The following is a 20148-nucleotide window of genomic DNA, read 5'->3' as shown; positions in this document are numbered from 1 at the left end:
GCAGGGGACACGGGTTCGAGCCCTGGTCTGGGAAGATCCCACATGCCGCGGAGCAACTGGGCCCGTGAGCCACAACTACTGAGCCCGTGCGCCACAACTACTGAGCCTGCGCTCTAGAGCCCGCGAGCCACAACTACTGAGCCCACGTGCCTAGAGCCCCGTGCTCTGCAACAAGAGAAGCCCCCGCAATGAGAAGCCTGCGCCCCACAACAAAGAGTAGCCCCCACTCACTGCAAGTAGAGAAAGCCCACGTGCAGCAGCGAAGACCCAATGCAACCAAAAATTAAATAAATGAATAAATAAATAAATTAAAAAAAAAAAAAAAAAAAGACGGAGAGGGTAGGACCAGAGCCAGAGAGGGAGCCATGACTACGGAAGCAGAGGTCAGAGTCGGCAGGACCAGGAGCCAAGAAATGCAGGAAAAGGCAAGAAAAGGATATTCCCCTAGAGTCTCCAGAAGGAACGCAGCTCTGTTGACCCATTTCGGACTTCCGATCTCCAGAAACGTAAGAGGATAGATCCGTGTCACTCTAAGCCACTACATTTGTGGTAACTCGTTACAGCAGCCAAAGGAAACTAATACTCTCAGAGTCAGTTATGCAGGGCGTTCTGTACAAAGCAAAGTGTAAATAAACAATAGATGTCCGAAGAGCATATAGTATTAAGCAGCTCCTAATCATCTGCATTACACCTAAAATAAACAAAAGAAATGATAGCTAGGTTAAGATGTAAACTCTCCAGTATGAGGTTTTAGGGCATTTAAAAAATTGGGTCTGATCTTAGGACCCAGTGGTTTAAATCCTATCATTTTTTCTGCTCGTTTCTTCCACTTTATTTTTCTTTCTTTATACCATTCTCCTTCTATTCACAAGGTCAAAGTTTTATGGTCTAAAATTATCTCTTTTTCTTGTCTTAGAGTCATGCCCAGTCAGGAGGAAGCTATGCTGTGGTTTTCAGCCCCCAGAAGCCCCATGAGATTACTTAGTTAGGCAGCTGTGGATGGAGCCTGCTTTATTCTGAGGGTGGAGTCCTGTTTTGAGGGTGGGAAAGCAGCCCTTTCAGGGCTATTCAGTGAGCCAGCGGGAGGCCCTGCCTCTTCCTGCGAGGCCACAGTCACAGAACGAGCCTCCACAGCCCCTCAGGGGGCTGCAGTCAAGGACTAGGGGCTGCAGGGAGGCCTCCTCTGGTTGACAGTGTCATTTCAGTTGTGTGCCCCCTGAATAAAGGGACTCTCAGAACTGAGGATCCCTGCACCCTCCTCACAACAGGCCTGCCTGTAACTCGTAATTCTAAGAGGCTGGCTATCTTCTGATTTTCTTCCAGGCAAAATGACACGAAGGAACTTTTTCTTCAAGCTTGGCACTGAACCCCATTTAAACCGTTATGCAAGCAAGCACAGAACATTCTCCAAACTTGCATACACCCTCCTCCTGCCCATTCTTCAAGCACCAAATCTTTGAGAATGTTTCTGATTGGCCCAGCTCGGATCTCTCCCACCCTGAACATCTCTAAATTTGTTTTGTTTTGTTTTTCTAATTTTCTATTAACTGAAAGTTCCAACTTAAACCAATCACAATCTGAGTCTATAGATACGTCTAGTGTAGCTATAACATCAACAATAACAACCAACAACAGAGAGCTGGCCAGGCCATGCACTCGCTCTGTGAAGTCCTGTCACCAACACCTACTAAGTGCACACCACGTGTAAAACACAGTGCCATGCATACCGCGAGGATCAAGCCATTCCTTTATTTTCCACAAAACATTATTATTTTCATTTTATAGATGGGATACTGGAGTTTTGAGAGGTAAATTGTGCAAAATTACATAGTCTGTAAGCTGGGATGCAACTCAAACCCAGACCTGTCTCAATTAATATATTAGACACACTCAGCCCTCTGTATCCATGGGTTCCACATCCAGGGATTCAACCAACCACTGATCAAAAATATTAGAACAAAAAAATTCCACAAAGTCCCCAAAAGCTAAACCGGCAACTATTTACACAGCACTTACCTTGTGTTAGGTATTATAAGTAATCTAGAAATGCTTTAAAGTATATGAGAGGATGTGCTTAGGTTAAAAGCAAATATTATTCTGTTTAATATAAGGGACTTGAGTATCTCTGAATTTTGGCAGGGGGGGTCCTGGAAACAGACCCCGAGGATACTGAGGTACAGTTGGTACACCTATATTTGTACCAAAAACAGCAACACACTAGGAAGTAATGCTGTTGCAAATAAAGCAAAAATAGTAAAACTGTCAAGCATAAATAATAAAAATTCATGTTGGTTGGTTATTCATTTTGTTGGAGTTCAAGGTAAAACAACGGGTATAGATGAGATGCCTCCATAGAAAGGATTTGTCTTCAAATAGTGAAAGATTGATACTGAGGTTCTAATCTGTATGCCTGCCTCAGAACAATTAAAATGAGAATGATGGCAAAAAATAAAATGCACTCTATATGAGTTTCTCAAAAAAGCCATCAAGAAGTCTTAAGAATTTCCAACCCCTCCCTTAAAGATGCATATCAGGACTTAAATCTCAATTCTACCACCCCATAAATTATTTGACCTTTTGAATAGTTGTAGTAAAATACAGCAAGAATGATAAAGGTGAGAACTATGCATAATACCATGTCATAGTAAATGTAATTTCACATGGTAGGAAGCTTAATTTGTACAGTAAAAAGGTATATAATTTATAGTGGCTAAATAGTTGATTAAACATGGTGCTGTGTCCATTATTTTAAAAATACTGGGTATAAAGACCTTGCTTAGAAATGAAAATTATTTTTCTATTGTTATTTCTGGGAAAATCATATTGAACACACCTCATTTTCATTTTTTTCCTACAAATATAATTTGCTGTAACTTTGAGTGCCCCTGGAAGTGAACTTTTATAGATGTAAATACCAATAAAATGTAGTACTCTTGACTTTAATATCTTCTGGAGATGATTTCATTTACCACTGACTTTTTTAGTACTTTTTGATGTCTGTTATAACCATTAACTCCACTTCATTGTGATACTAACTTCGTATGTCTTTTTCCTCCATCTCCTGACCCATGAGTTTGTCAAATTTCTCAAGGATGCATTTTATTCATCTTCTACGCAATTATTCACTAAATATTGAGTCTTTTATGTAAAGAGCACTATGCTGAATTCTGAGACCAACATTCCCAGCCCTAACACAGTGCTTAGCTTACAATAGAGGCTAAAAAAGTTTACTGAACAAATGGATATTTTTTTAACATAAAAAAACTTAACAAGACATACAGATGGCCAAAAAGCACATGAAAAGATGCTCAACATCACTAATTATTAGAGACATGCAAATCGAAACTACAATGAGATATCATCTCACACTGGTCAGAATGGCCATCATCAAAAAATCTATACAAACAATAAGAGAGGGTGTGGAGAAAAGGGAACCCTCCGACACTGTTCGTGGGAATGTAAATTGATTGGTATAACCACTATGGAGAACAGTATGGCGGTTCCTTCAAAAACTAAAAATAGAACTACCATACGACCCAGCAATCCCACTACTGGGCATATACCCTGAGAAAACCATAATTCAAAAAGAGTCATGTGGGCTTCCCTGGTGGCGCAGTGGTTGAGAATCTGCCTGCTAATGCAGGGGACACGGGTTCGAGTCCTGGTCTGGGAGGATCCCACATGCCGTGGAGCGACTAGGCCCGTGAGCCACAACTACTGAGCCTGCGCGTCTGGAGCCTGTGCTCCGCAACAAGAGAGGCCACGGTAGTGAGAGGCCCGCGCACCGCAATGAAGAGTGGCCCCCGCTTGCCGCATCTAGAGAAAGCCCTCGCACAGAAACGAAGACTCAATCAATCAATCAATAAATAAATCTAAAAATAAAAAAAAAATAAAAAAAAAAAAAGTCATGTACCAAAATGTTCATTGCAGCTCTATTTACAATAGCCAGGACATGGAAGCAACCTAAGTGTCCATCATCAGATGAATGGATAAAGAAGATGTGGCACATATATACAATGGAATATTACTCAGCCATAAAAAGAAATGAAATGGAGGTATTTGTAATGAGGTGGATGGAGTTAGAGTCTGTCATACAGAGTGAAGTAAGTCAGAAAGAGAAAAACAAATACAGTATGCTAACACATATATATGGAATCCAAGGAAAAATTAAAAAAAGGTCATGAAGAACTTAGTGGCAAGATGGGAATAAAGACACAGACCTACTAGAGAATGGACTTGAGGATATGGGGAGGGGGAGGGGTGAGATGTGACAGGGTGAGAGAGTGTCATGGACATATATACACTACCAAATGTAAAATAGATAGCTAGTGGGAAGCAGCCGCATAGCACAGGGAGATCAACTCGGTGCTTTGTGACCACCTAGAGGGGTGGGATAGGGAGGGTGGGAGGGAGGGAGATGCAAGAGGGAAGAGATATGGGAACATATGTATATGTATAACTGATTCACTTTGTTATAAAGCAGAAGCTAATACACCATTGTAAAGCAATTATACTTCAATAAAGATGTTTAAAAAAATAAATAAATAAAATAAAAATAGAGGGGGCTTCCCTGGTGGCGCAGTGGTTGGGAGTCCGCCTGCCAGTGCAGGGGACACAGGTTCGAGCCCTGGTCTGGTAGGATCCCACATGCCGCGGAGCAACTAGGCCTGTGAGCCACAACTACTGAGCCTGCGCGTCTGGAGCCTGTGCTCCGCAACAAGAGAGGCCGCGATGGTGAGAGGCCCGCGCACTGCGATGAAGAGTGGCCCCCACTTGCCGCAACTAGAGAAAGCCCTCGCACAGAAACAAAGACCCAACACAGCCATAAATAAATAAATAAATAAACCCAAAGTTTAAAAAAAAATAAAAATAAAGAAAATAAAAATAAAAATAGAGCTACCATATGATCCTGCAACCCCACTCCTGGGCATATATCTGGAGAAAACCATACTTTGAAAAGATACATGTACCTTAATGTTCATTGCAGCACTATTTACAATAGCCAGGACATGGAAGCAACTTAAATATCCATTGACAGAAGAATGGATAAAGAAGATGTGGTACATATATACAATGGAATGTTACTCAGTCATAAAAAAGAACAAAATAATGTCATTTGCAGCAACATGGATGGACCTAGAGATTGTCATACTGAGTGAAGTAAGTCAGACAGAGAAAGACAAATATCATATGATATCACTTATATGTGGAATCTAAAAAAATGGTACAAATGAACTTATTTACAAAACAAATAGAATCACAGATGTAGAAAACAAACTTATGGTTACTGGGGGACGGGGGAGAAGGATAAATTGGGAGACTGGGATTGACATATACACACTACTATATATAAAACAGATCTAATAAGGACCTACTGTAGAGCACAGGGAACTCTTCTCAAAACTCTGTAATGACCTCTATAGGAAAAGAATCTAAAAAAGAGTGGATATATGTATAACTAATTCACTTTGTTGTACAGCAGAAACTAACAAGATTGGAAATCAACTATGCTCCAATAAAAATTTTAAAAAAATAAATAGATAAGAGTCCACGGGAGGGTGGGGGGAACTTCACAAAAATTGGATAGATAAATATTGTCAAAAATAATACCCAGTCATTTATGAAAATAAGTAGACGTGGATGTGTTGATAATGGGTCAGACCGTTCATGTGTGAGGGCAGGGGGGGTACATGGGAAATCTCTTTACCTTCTCAAACTTTGCTGTAAACTTAAAACTGCTCTAAAAAAACAAACTCTTATTTAAAAAATACGTAGAAATATTTCAGAATATTCTACTTAATACAATAATCTAAACTCTCCAAGGGGGGAGTGAAAATGTTCTGTGATATTGTACCAGGACACCGAAGATGCTTTAGAATATTTTTGCTGTTTAACTGTGGTGTTAATTTCCTTCACTGGAGCCTCGATTTACTTAAACCTTAACTCGTGTCCTAAAATGCCACTCATTTCAACACCTGACTCTTCAGACTGTGAAAATTCCCTCCTGTCGCTCATTTGCTGTCCTCTGACCTGGGCTGAATCAGTTCCCAAGTGCCTGTTTTGTGATGTAGCAGCAATATTACTGACGGGTAGCACTCCTGGGCCCATCTTTGGACACAAGGATACATGTGGAGCGTGTCCAATCGTGTCGTTCTGACATCTCTTTAAGAATGTGACTTTTCTCGTGAGAAATCATCCACCATCTAATTTTCATGACTACAAAGTGGAAGTCAGTCATTCAGCACAGACTGTCGGCCGAATGTGGACCAAGGGGCACTATTCCACCCCAAAGGTAAGGAGCACATCCTCATTAAGACTATTAACATTATAATTGTAGTCTCTGTTTCTTTCCTGAGCTGTCTAGACTATCTCCAGGAACCATTAGTTCTTTTATGTGAGGCGCTCAAGAGGATAATTATCCATCCTGTCAGGAGAGCCAACTAATGACATTATGTGGTCCCTCCCTCAACATGGTTTTGCTTGTACCCATGGTAAAAAAGAAAATAAAAACATTATAAAAAGAATGAATTCTTTATGTCCATAGCATTTTTCTATCATGGATTATAGATTATGTTTTACATATGAAAATATCAGAAACCTGATATCGTACACAGTTTTCTCCATATGTAGTGAAAAGGAGTAACTGTAGTATGTGTAATTTTGAATTACACTTATTTGAAAAGTGAAAACACATTTTATACTCTTGCATTCAACACTGCAAGCAACACAGTACATAAAATCAATGTAAGCAGAAATTCTTGCTTATATATTTTCTCTCAAAAGCTAAATGACGGTTATACCAGGAGCATGATCTCATAACTGATACTAAAAAGTAGAAAAGGATAGCCAGCTCTTAGTTTCTTAAACTTCGTATCAAGTTTCATATAAAATAAGTAACCTTCATGTAACGTAAGGGAAGGAGGGAAAAAGTTTTAAAGCCATTTTCAGAATCAGCTGACATTTAGAATAACCTAAAGCAGAAGAAACCTAATATTTAGGTATCAGTTTCAGATTAAGATTTAGAAGCAAGGTGCACTGTCGCCACGGTGAATTCTATAAGATAACGCACAAGAGGAGCCAGGCTGGTGAATAATTGATATGTGTCTAAGATTAGAAAAGCTGCTTTACAGGCTGTTCCCATGTGACAGGCACTAGGAAGTCTCACATGAGCAAGTGATGGGCCTGACAGCATCCCGTGCAATTCTATATGCTCGGTTCTATGCTCTGCACCACAGAGAAGCATGTTCCAGAGACTGAAAAAGCAGATGGCTTTATGTTAAATTATGCCGGTTATATGATATTGTTAGCTATGCAATAAAAGGACGATAAAAAAGACACTAGAAAGAGTGGTGCTCTGGGTTTAGAACATCTTCATATATGTACCTCACTGCATACTCAGCTGCTTTGAGGATCCTTTACACCACATGCAGAAATCGCGTCTCAGAGGGGCGAGTGCCTGGGCTGAGGCTGCCTGGCTGGGACAGAGCAAAGGACCCAAAGGACTCATCTTCCTCTAGAAAGTAAGTCCCTCTTGTTAATATGCTTTGGGGATGTTTTCGTGCCAACCCTTAGTTTTAGATAAACAGACGGTACTTTTGATGCATTAAAAACGTAAAGCCGGCACCTCCTTCCACCCCCAGCTAAACAGAGTTCTGTTCAATTCCACGAGCAAAGGTATGGAAAGTGTCTTTAAAGATGTACTGTCTTCCTTTTATAGTTTAAGCAGGTCAGGAGACGTGACAAGAAGTCCAGGTCACAAGGAGATTCATCTTCACCTGCTTCTACCTGTTGGACTGCACTGGTTTGTCACACCCTCATCCAGGGGCATAGAAATACGCTGATTACCAAAGACAAGCGAATGGAGAATTAACGATGCACATCCAACCTGAAGTCCTGCCACTATCATGAGAGATTACAAAGCTGCAGAACTCTTACGTCAAGTATCTATTAATATTTATGCACAAAAGAAAGGGCTGGAAACCTGGCCCTGTTGTGTTCCTTTTCATTTAACCTCCTTTCAACTCCAAGTTCTGTCTTAAGGAAATGAATTACCGTATCTGCTAGTGATGTTTTTCAAATGCTCCGGGCACTGAAATGAGGGTTGGCATCTAGGAGACAGCCTCGGTAGCCTTTTATGGGAGTGTGCAGGCAGCAGCTGGCAGCAGAGTCTGATGCTTGAGTGCCTGGTACTTAGTAGGAGCGTCACTGTTTGCTAGATGCTTTGTTCACTGATGCCACAGAACTGCTGTTGTAGCGCACGGAGCCTGCACCTCAGGAATTCAGCCATTCTGCAACATTCCTGAGCATTTTAGAGGGTTCTCCTATTGACTTGCCTCAATTAATACGTAGGCAGATGGATACCTGCCAAAGATTCAGCCTTGCAAATCTTACTCAGGCAGGACCAGGTACCAAAGCACAAGCATGCGTTATGCACTGGTATAGGCATGCATTCCAAACAGCAGAAATGCTACATTAAACAGAGCAACATTTAAAAATAGCAACAGGAATTATTCAAGTGGCAGTGATGAAATGCCATTTCTCTACTGCCTGCTTATCACCATTCCTGGTTTTCCCTTGGGTCATCTTGCAAGAATTAAAAACTAAGGGCTCAAATGTGGCCAACCAGTCAGGAAAGTGTGATTTGGCTTTGAGGAAAGAAAAAAGCATTTGTAGGTTGCAGAAAGGGTGGTGGAATTCACAGCGGCTGAGGCTGCAGGGAAGGGGGGTCTCAGCAGGAAGGGGGCCTCCTGAGCTGCGACTTTCCACCTCTGCTGGACAACAGCCCACGATGAGACGTGCATGGTTTTTACAGGGAAGACACACAGGACACACGTAAATGGGTGACCTGCGTACACACACAGGCACATGCACACACAGAGACTTATATAAACATACAGCAACGTCTGGGCCAGCTGTGGACGCCCCAGCAGCACAGATGCCAAGACTGACCTCAGGGCAAACATAAGCACCTTGTGATGTACTGAAGTCAGCAAGGGTGGAGGGGTAGGAGGTGCCCCATCTGGACATCCTGTTTAGGGCTGTACTTGAGGAGAAGGGGTGGCATTGCTTGTACTCAGGAAACTGGACACACCACTTTCCTTTCTTCCCTTCCCCCCCGACTGGTTCATTCACTGACAAATATTTGTGCATAATTACGAACAAAATACTGTGCTAGGATAGCTTAGAAATCAGTGATTATGAAATGGTTAAAGAGGAAAACATAATGCTGGAGAGGGCGTGGAGAAAAGGGAACACTCTTGCACTGTTGGTGGGAATGTAAATTGATACAGCCACTATGGAGAACAGTATGGAGGTTCCTTAAAAAACTAAAAATAGAACTACCATACGACCCAGCCATCCCACTACTGGGCATATACCCTGAGAAAACCATAATTCAAAAAGAGTCATGTACCACAATGTTCACTGCAGCTCTATTTACAATAGCCAGGACATGGAAGCGACCTAAGTGTCCATCGACAGATGAATGGATAAAGAAGATGTGGCACATATATACAATGGAATATTATTCAGCCATAAAAAGAAACGAAATTGAGTTATTTGTAGTGAGGTGGATGGAGTTAGAGTCTGTCATACACAGTGAAGTAAGTCAGAAAGAGAAAAACAAATACTGTATGCTAACACATATATATGGAATCTAAAAAAAAAGGACATGAAGAACCTAGGGGCAAGACGGGAATAAAGACGCAGACCTACTAGAGAATGCACTTGAGGACACGGGGAGGGGGAAGGGTAAGCTGAGACAAAGTGAGAGAGTGGTAGTGTATATATGGACATATATACACTATCAAATGTAAAATAGATAGCTAGTGGGAAGCAGTCGCATAGCACAGGGAGATCAGCTCAGTGCTTTGTGACCAGCTAGAGGGGTGGGAGAGGGAGGGTGGGAGGGAGGGAGACACAAGAGGGAAGAGATATGGGATATATGTATATGTATAAATGATTCACTTTATGTTTTTTTTTTAAAATTAATTAATTAATTTATTTATGGCTGTGTTGGGTCTTCATTTCTGTGCGAGGGCTTTCTCTAGTTGCGGCAAGTGGGGGCCACTCTTCATCGCGGTGCGCGGGCCTCTCACTATCGCGGCCTCTCTTGTTGCGGAGCACAGACTCCAGACGCGCAGGCTCAGTAGTTGTGGCTCATGGGCCTAGTTGCTCCGTGGCATGTGGGATCTTCCAAGACCGGGGCTCGAACCCGTGTCCCCTGCATTGGCAGGCAGATTCTCAACCACTGCGCCACCAGGGAAGCCCAGATTCACTTTGTTATAAAGCAGAAACTAACACACCATTGTAAAGCAATTATACTCCAATAAAGATGTTAAAAAAAAAAAAAAAAAATCTTGAGCGATGCATCCAGAAAGATGTTTAAGGGTGGAACATGGGAGGTATTATAGAGTTGGGTTCATCCTTAAAACAGCTCTCTTCTGCCAAAAAATGGATCAGGATATGAACCTAAAACCCTTCTCATTTGTCACAGCCCAAGAAGCAAGATTAGAGAGAAGCAGTCTTGCAGAGAGAGACAGAAAGGGAGACAGAGAAACACAAAGAGAGATGAGTGTGCATTCCTGGTGTAAAAAAACGGTTGAGCATGTATTTCCCAGAATGTTCTGAAGTCCATGTGGGTAAACTTAGGCAATAGTAGAACCTCCAAGTACAGGTAACGACAACTAGATACTTTAAGGTCTGAATTGAAGCAACATGAGATAGAAGTGTCTCTGCAACCTGTCACAGGGGATCCGAGGGAACGTCAACCCTGACACTAAACAGATGTGATGCACAGGAAAGGATAAGCAATCTGAACCATACACAAGAAGAGGTTCTCAGCAGACTGGGATGCTAGTGGTCTCTGAGCGGTGCTAGGGCAGCGAGGAATGGGGGTGTTACAGGAAAGGCACGGTAAGGCGGACTACGGTATATGAGTCACCTGCTTCTGTTGGGAAAACCATGATTCAACTATTCTCAGGTAAATCTTCACTTTTCTTTAGGAAATCTGAGCCAAAGAATTCCTACAGATAGTTTTCTAGATTCTCAAATTCCCATCAAGGTACAGGTGCTCAGAAGGGGCAGATCTGATCAGAAACAACCTTCTCTAGTCTTGTCTGAGGGGCCTACACATTACACTGGGGGCCGTGGAAAATATGCCATGGAATAAGAAATGGACTCTGCCTCCACGCCCCCAGTTTAACAGGAGAAGTGAACACTTTATATAAATAACGGTAATAGGATGTTAAACTGGGAAGCCCCATGAAAGAAATGCAGATCAAGCACTCTGAGAATTTGTAAGGAGGATAGATGACTTCTGGCTGGAGGTGGAAGCAGGGAGCATTTGGAGGCCAGAAGTTCTGTGGCCAAGAAAGTGTGGCACAAAGGCTCAAAGCCTGGGCTTTGGAGTAACATAGCTCAGATCTGGGTCCTGGCTCCTCCCTCCCGGGAAATTCACAAAACTCCTCTGAGCCTCAGCTCCTGCAGTTGGTAAATGCAGACAAGAACAATGAATGAAGCCCCCCAGGGTTACAGGCACTGACCTCCCAATAGGACACAGAGTCTGTCACTTGGTAGACGTGCTCAATCAGTGTTAGCTGCGTTTACTGTTATTAACGAGGCCTTTGCTGAGCCTGGCCTCACAGGCTAAAGCCGAGTTTGATCTGTGGGCATGGAGGTCGGGCTGTGACAGGGAAGCTGTGACAAAGCTGTGGCAGGAGAGGGTGGGGTGAGAGGTCCTCACTCTCCCCCCGTCGCTCCCCTCTGCCCTGCCGCTCTCTTAAGGCAAACGCAGTGCTACGGTTGGAACGAGAAGCGCTGTGCGTCCTTGCACGACCTCGTGGCAGCTTGCTCCTCCCACACGTGTGAGTGAGGGTGAGGGCTGCGGAGAGAAAGGATTAGCATGGGCCACCCTCTGTGCACACGGGCTGCAAGTCTCCGGTGACGTTCCTATCGTGGCCGCGTGGGTCAGTCACTCGTCCCCAGGATGTGAAACAGAAGCATCCCGATCGATGCACGCACTGCGCTACCGCGGGCTCAAACAGGAAACAAGTGTTCATTTGCATAGCATCCCCTAGAAGCTTACACATTAGGACTCTATTACGCTGGAAGCCGACCCAGCAGGGCTAATTTTCTCCTCTACAAAGCTATGGGCTTAGAATGAGTGAGTTTAAAAAAGCAAGAGCCTCTCACATTCCGGAATCATGTTCTAAGAGCCTTTCAGTCAAGTTACAGTTTCAAACCAGTGGGAGGTTCGGCAAGGTCACTGCCACGACTGCTTCCAACTTAAAGAGACCCTGACTCTGCCACGCAGGAACCACGTAGTGTGAATTCAGCCCATGCAGACGGGTTACCTGCTTCTGAAGGACATACAGTGTTGGATTAAGATGGTGGGTTCAACAGTCCCTTTCTTTTTCTCCACTTTCCCCCACAACCCAGGTCTGGATAATTAACAAAACCAGTAGGAATATTTCACAAGAGCTCTCTGTTCAATCCCATTCAATTCATGTTTACTGGTGTCAAGGCATAGAGTTGGGCTAGGGACGCGGCAGTGCCTACGACAGTCTCTGACCAGAGCCAGAGAGTTCCTACGTGACATTGCGCAAATGACTTGACTTTTCTGTCTCAGTTTCTTTCTTTCTTTATTGGCTGCGTTGGGTCTTCGTTGCTGCGTGCGGGCTTTCCCTAGTTGCAGCGAGCGGGGGCTACTCTTCGTTGCGGTGCACGGGCTTCGGTGGCTTCTCTTGTTGCGGAGCTCCGGCTCTAGGCGCGCAGGCTTCAGTAGCTGCAGCACGTGGGCTCAGTAGTTGTGGCCTGCGGGCTATAGGGCATGTGGGCTTCAGTAGTTGTGGCGCACGGGCTTAGTTGCCCCGGCGGCATGTGGGATCTTCCCAGACCAGGGATCAAACCCAAGTCCCCTGCATTGGCAGACGGATTCTTAACCACTGTGCCACCAGGGAAGTCCCTGTGTCTCAGTTTCTTTATCTCTAAAAATGTACAGTTGTTTTACCTCCCTCATCAAGTGGTTGTGAGGATGAACTGAGTCAGTATGCTAAGCACTTAGAACAGAGTGTGGCATAGACTGTTAGTTATTAACTACTGTTATTCCAGCTACAAAGATGTTTAAGTTTCAACCCCTCAGCATGGCATACGGGCCATTCTGCAGCCTTAGTTCCTGCTCCTCCCCAACACATACTGAGGCACCAGCCATATCAGACACCGCCATTGCTTTTGTCTTCTTCACCTTCAAGCAAAATGACCTTAGGGGCAAGTGGACCTGAGTTCAAATCCCGGTTCTGCCACTGGAGAACATATTTAACATAACTACCACTTGTCCTACAAAATACAACTAGCTGTTTATAACTTGCTCACCAAGTTGACTGTGAGCTACAGTAAGGCAGAGACTTGTGTTTAATTCACTTTTGTGCCCCGGATTGCCTGGCACGTGACATTTGCTCAGTAAATGTCTGCTAAATGAATAAATATACAGTTTATTGCTACTGGAAGGAACATCATAGAGATGTGAAAGCACAGTTGCACGAGGGACAGTCTGTATGATGGGATAGGGGAGTTTGAGGACTAACACGTGAACGCCAGGCCAGAGGTACGTCACCAAGAGTGGTGGATGTTGGGATCAGGATTCAAAACCCAGGGCAATGGAGAGACAATGGAAGTTTTGACCAGGCCATAAGTAATGAGAACTTAACCCAAACTATAGGGCTGACCACAGAAGGGGAAATGAAAGGCCAGGTCTAGGAAGCATTGAGGTGGAAGACTTTATAGGACCTGGTAATTTGATGGATTTGGGGAACAAGGTGGAGTCATTAACGATGGAGATGGTGCCAGGAAAAAGTTTACGTAAAAGATGTAGCGTCTTTTTCACAATAAATCTGTTTTGGTTGCAATTCAGTTTGTTTGTTTTTTTTAAAGAATTTTTTTTTTTTTAACATGGACCATTTTTAAAGTCTTTATTGAATTTGTTACAATATTACTTCTGTTTTAATGTTTTTGGTTTTTTGGCCCCAAGGCATTTGGGATCTTAGCTCCCGGACCAGGGATTGAACCCGCACCCCCTGCATTGGAAGGCAAATTCTTAACCACTGGACAGCCAGGGAAGTCCCTTCAATTCAGTTTTTAAAAACTTTTTTTCCTATTTATAAAAATAATATATTTTTTACTGTAGAAAATCTGGAACAGTCAGAAAAGTATAAAGAAAATTGAAAGTATTTGTAATCTGGCCATCCAGGGATAACTGTTTCTAACATACTGCTGATTCCCATGTAATCCCTTTTCAACCCATACGTACATATTTGCCATGTTACATCTTGGTATACAATTGTATACATTCACACAATTACACATTACATAGTTGTGCACAATTCACACTGAACACTTTAAAAAATATTCTTTGGGGCTTCCCTGGTGGCACAGTGGTTGAGAATCTGCCTGCTAATGCAGGGGACACGGGTTCGAACCCTGGTCTGGGAAGATCCCACATGCCGCGGAGCAACTAGGCCCGTGAGCCACAACTACTGAGCCTGCGCGTCTGGAGCCTGTGCTCCGCAACAAGAGAGGCCGCGATAGTGAGAGGCCCGCGCACCGCGATGAAGAGTGGGCCCCGCTCGCCACAACTAGAGAAAGCCCTCGCACAGAAACGAAGACCCAACACAGCCAAAAATAAAGAAATTAATAAATTAATTTAAAAAAATATTCTTTGGACTCTTGATTTTTAACATCGTCATTGATGAACCATAATTTATATAAATGATTCCCTATTGTTGTTCATCTGGGTTATCTTCAATTTTTCACTGCTACAAATAATGCTGCAGTGAACATCCTTACACATAAATCTTTACAAGTATTTCTAATTACTTCCTTAGAAAAGATTCTGAGTCAATGTGTATGATCACATTTAAAGCTCTTAGTATCTGTTGCTAAACAGCTTTCCAGAAAGGCTATATCAACTTCAACTTACACTTCTCCGAGCAGTATATGAATGCCAGTATTGAAGGCTATCTTGTAAAAAAAAAAAAAGCCAACTTAATAGTAGAAATAGTCCTCATCTTACTTGCTTGCATCTCTTTAATATCTAGAGATAATGACTTTTTCACACTAATTAGCCACTTACATTTCTTCTTTTATAAAGAAAAATCATGTCCCTAATCATGTCCTGTGTCCATCATTTTCTTGGGATGGTAAAGGTTTTTATAATTGATTAGAGATTTATTTATATATTACCCTTTGCCTATCATATTTGCTTCAAATATTTTTCTAACATATTGCTTAACTTTTATATTTTTGATGTGTAGAAATTATTTGCAGTTAAATTTATCAATTTTTCTTTTGCAATTTTTTTCATTGCATTTATACCTCAACAGCTTAACTAACTTTCCATCTATACTTTCTTCTTGATTTTCATGGTTTCGTTTTCTGCATTCAACTCTTTTAATTAATCCTGAATTTATTTTAGTGCATGATGTGACTGAAAGCTCTCCCAACAACGGGAAGAATCGATTTGTAAGTAACAACATGCAAGGCATTTATCTGTGTTTATTTTCAAAACACAAGGCTGGATAAACTGGGCCATCTGTGATTCAAAACTAGTATAGAATCTTGTTTATTTTCTCGGCTTCAAGATAATGTCCACTTCAACGGTGAGACTCGATACAGCATGTTACAGAAAGGGGAGAGCTTGCTTTCCTAATAAAGCAAATCTCTAGAGAATGGAAATATTAAAATGCTCATGTTTTCCCCTCTAATCACTGAAATCTGGTTGCTTTGAACAACAGACATTCACACAGTTCCCGAGCCATCAAGGTCACCTGGAGATGCTGGACCTCAGGGTGGGGTGCTGCATCTTGAGACTAGATACCCTCTTGTGGTATCAGATTATCTTCCCACCTCACTTTACTCTGAGAGCAAGAGAAGATGAATCTGATTCCAAGGGCATTTCAGCACACATGGAAGACTGCTTTGAAATAAAATCATCATCATCATAAAGACAGGCAAACTTTTACATTCAGTCGACCATTTAACTAAACTGGGGAAAGATCATGCTGGGGCATCAGTTCAACAAGGATCTTACATATTTGTTACCTGACCAGGAAGTTTCTATCTCAATAATACATTAATTCCCTAGAGTATAATGAATTCAGCCCAGATTAATCCAGCATATATACTTTCTCATACATATTTTATTTCATTTTAATTTTTCATTTCATTTTAGTTTTTTAAAATTTATTTTTATTTTATTTATTTTTTAAATTTTTGGCTGCGTTGGGTCTTAGTTGCTGCATGCGGGCTTTCTCTAGTTGCAGCGAGCGGGGGCTACTCTTCGTTGCAGTGCTCGGGCTTCTCATGGAGGTGGCTTCTCTTGTTGCGGAGCACGGGCCCTAGGCATGGGCTTCAGCAGTTGTGGCACGTGGGCTCAGTAGTTGTGGCTCACAGGCTCTAGAGCACAGGCTCAGTAGTTGTGGCACACGGGCTTAGTTGCTCCGTGGCATGTGGGATCTTCCTGGACCAGGGCTCAAACTGTGTCCCCTGCATTGGCAGGCAGATTCTTAACCACAGCGCCACCAGGGAAGCCCTTATTTCATCATCTTAACCTCACTGGTAAGTTGTTTCGAGGGACAGAGCACTACACAGGTCTGGGAAAAGAGGCATCAAGACATCAAATGACTTCTCAAGATCTAACTCTCTTGGTTCCCACCTTTAAGTCCTTCCTTTTACTATTATGCTACCTCAAAAAAATATTACAAATAGTCTGGGATAGTTTTAAAAGCTCCAGAGTAGAATACTGTGACCTTGGATAAGTCATTTGACCTCCCTGATTTTTAAAAAAATTATGTTTTTAATTGTAGCAAAATATATATAACATAAAATTTAGCATTTTAACCAATTTTAAGCACACAATTCAGTGGCTTTAAGTATATTCATATTGTTGCACAACCATCACTACCATCCATCCACAGAACTCTTTTCATCTTGCAAACTCTGTACCCATTAAACAGTAACTCCCCAACTCTCTCCTCCTCCCAGCCCCTGGTAACCACTATTCCAACCTTCTGTCTCTATGAGTTTGATCACTCCTTTTTTTTTTTATACAGCAGGTTTTTATTAGTTATCTATTTTATATATATTAGTGTATATACGTCAATCCCAATCTCCCAATTCATCCCATCACCACCACCCGCCCCCTCCTTTCCCCCCTCGGTGTCCACACATTTGTTCTCTACATCTGTGTCTCCATTTCTGCCTTGCAAACTGGTTCATCTGTACGATTTTTCTAGATTCCACATATATGCGTTAATATACGATATTTGTTTTTCTCTTTCTGACTGACTTCACTCTGTATGACAGTCTCTAGGTCCATCCACGTCTCTACAAATGACCCAATTTCGTTCCTTTTTATGGCTGAGTAATATTCCATTGTATGTATGTTCCACATCTTCTTTATCCATTCGTCTTTGACCACTCTAGATACTTCATACAAGTGGAATTGTACAGTATTTGTTCTTTTGTGATTGGCTTATTTCACTCAGCATAATGTCTTCAAGTTTCACCCATGTTGTAGCATGTGACAGGATTTTCTTTCTCAAGGCAGAATAATATGCCACTGTATGTATGTATGATATTTTGTTTATTCATATCAATGGACAGTTGGGTTGCTTCCACCTTTTGGCTAGCATGAATAATGCTGCTATGAACATGGGTGTACAAATATCTCTTTGTGTCCCTGCTTTCAATTTTGGGGGGTATATATCCAGAAATGGAATTGTTGGATGATATAGTAAATTTTATTTTTAATTTTTTGAGGAACTGCGATACTGCTTTCTAGTATGCATCATTTTACATCCCCACCAGCAGTGCACAAGAGTTCCAATTTTTCCACACCCTCACCAACATCTCCTCCTTGGGTTTTTAATTATTTATGTATTTACCCATTCATTCAGTAAACACGTGCACAAAGCCTGCCACACACCAGATGCTGGGGATACAGTGAGGAACAAGACACATTCTGCCTGCCCTCGAGAAGCCTGCAACCTGACACAGTATAGGGACACTGAACAAGCACTTACAGGTGGGATGGATGTTTTATAAAAAGGGGGAGTGCAGTCAGCTGGAGCAATGAGGGGCTTATCCCAGAGCATTTCCAGCTCTAGGTTCTGTGACTACATGAAATTTTCTTTCCTAAAGGCACCTGAGTTAGTTGGGAAATCACTGAATAGATTTTAATGTGGGATAGAGTCCATACATTTAAAAATACGTTCTCACACATTTGCATTGGTGAAAACCAAGGATCCTTTATCATCCTTAACCAAACCTAATACTGCATGTTGGATGAGCCAGAGAACCTGATTTAAAATAAGAAATGCTGGATTTCCCTGGTGGCGCAGTGGTTGAGAATCTGCCTGCTAATGCAGGGGACACGGGTTCGAGCCCTGGTCTGGGAAGATTCCACATGCCGTGGAGCAACTGGGCCCGTGAGCCACAACTACTGAGCCTGTGCGTCTGGAGCCTGTGCTCCGCAACAAGAGAGGCCGCGATAGTGAGAGGCCCGCGCACCGCGATGGAGAGTGGCCCCCGCTTGCCGCAACTAGAGAAAGCCCTCGCACAGAAATGAAGAACCAACACAGCCAAAAATAAATATAAAAATAAATAAATTAAAAAATATATATATATGAAATGCTGAGAACAGAGGCCACAAACTGGCAACCTAAGGGCCAGACCCACATGATGTTTTAAAAGTTTTGAATTCATTGCCAGCACTTAAAAATCAAGAAGTTTCCCACAGGACTCTGAATGTCTGGTTTCCCTGAAAAATCAGGAAACCTGGCAGCCCTAGGGCTATGGCAGCGACAGCCTGGGCTAAGAGTAGCTCAGCCCGTTCTAGAAAAGTCACAGCCTGTCACAGGCCCCACTGGCCTCTTGTTCCATTTTTCTTACATTTTAGCCCCTGTAAGTCTTGGGTCTAAAGCTGTGCTGTCCAATGGGGTAGCCACAAGCCACATGTGGCTACTGAGCACAGGAAATGAAGCTAACTGAATTTGAGATGTGCTGCAGGTATAAAATACACACCAGCTTTCAAAAGGCAGGAGGAAAACAATGGAACACATCCCATTAATATTTTTTATATTGATTACATGTTGGAATGATGTTTTGGATGGATTGGGTTAAAATGTATTATTAAAATTAATTCACCTGCTTTTTTTTTTACTTGTTTTTATGTGTCCACTGGAAATTTAAAATGACATATATGGCTCACATTATATGCCTTTTCCAGTATAAAATATCTCTGCAACTCTTCCTCCCCATGGGGAATTACCATTTGAATTGTGTCATATTAACTCCTTCTTATAATGCATAACTGCACATTCCATTTATTAGCAAGAAAACAATCCCAAGGTGGAAATAATTGATTGTTTATATAAAGTACAGTTCACATTAAAAATCTGAAATCATGGCTCTTCTACCATTTTAAAACACATTTATTCCTCTCCATACCTAACCATTGCTCTGAGACTTTATAACCACTCCAATATTTGGCTCCTATTTTCCTTTACCTAAGGTACTTACAGTAACTTACAAGGTAAATTGTTCATATTTGTTTATGTCACTTAATTCACTTTAAAATGAAATCTAATCCATTCATGTAAACCCTTTCCACAACTCTTTTTGCAAAAGGCTGAAGACTGCTGGCATACTTAGCATTTCATAAAGGTCATTAGTTTACGGCTTTATTGGATAAATTACATTTTAAAAATCTTTTAATTTAATTAAATAAGTGGACTGTTAAAATTAATTTCCAGCAGGTATGGGACAAAAGGACCATAAGCCAAGACCAAGGGAATCATTCTAATTGGTCTTTTTTTTTGGCAAAGATACCACTTAAATTACTATTTTCTTAGCAAATAAGATGTATTAAAATTAAGTGAGAGTCTGATTTTAGATGTGTAGAATACATAGATATATAAGGTGAAACATATGCTTCCAGATGACACTCATTCAACACACAGAGGAAAGTGAACGTTGAAGAAATTATGGATCAATTCAGGTACAACTGAACAAGGAAAACACAATTCCGAAGCAAAACTGTACTTTGGACTGCACTTTCCAGTTTGCATACATACACTGATATAATTCATCTGG

The sequence above is a fragment of the Balaenoptera ricei genome, chromosome 18 (assembly GCF_028023285.1).
Source record: "Balaenoptera ricei isolate mBalRic1 chromosome 18, mBalRic1.hap2, whole genome shotgun sequence".
Lineage (NCBI taxonomy): Eukaryota > Metazoa > Chordata > Mammalia > Artiodactyla > Balaenopteridae > Balaenoptera > Balaenoptera ricei.
Note: the sequence above shows the minus strand (reverse complement) of the source record.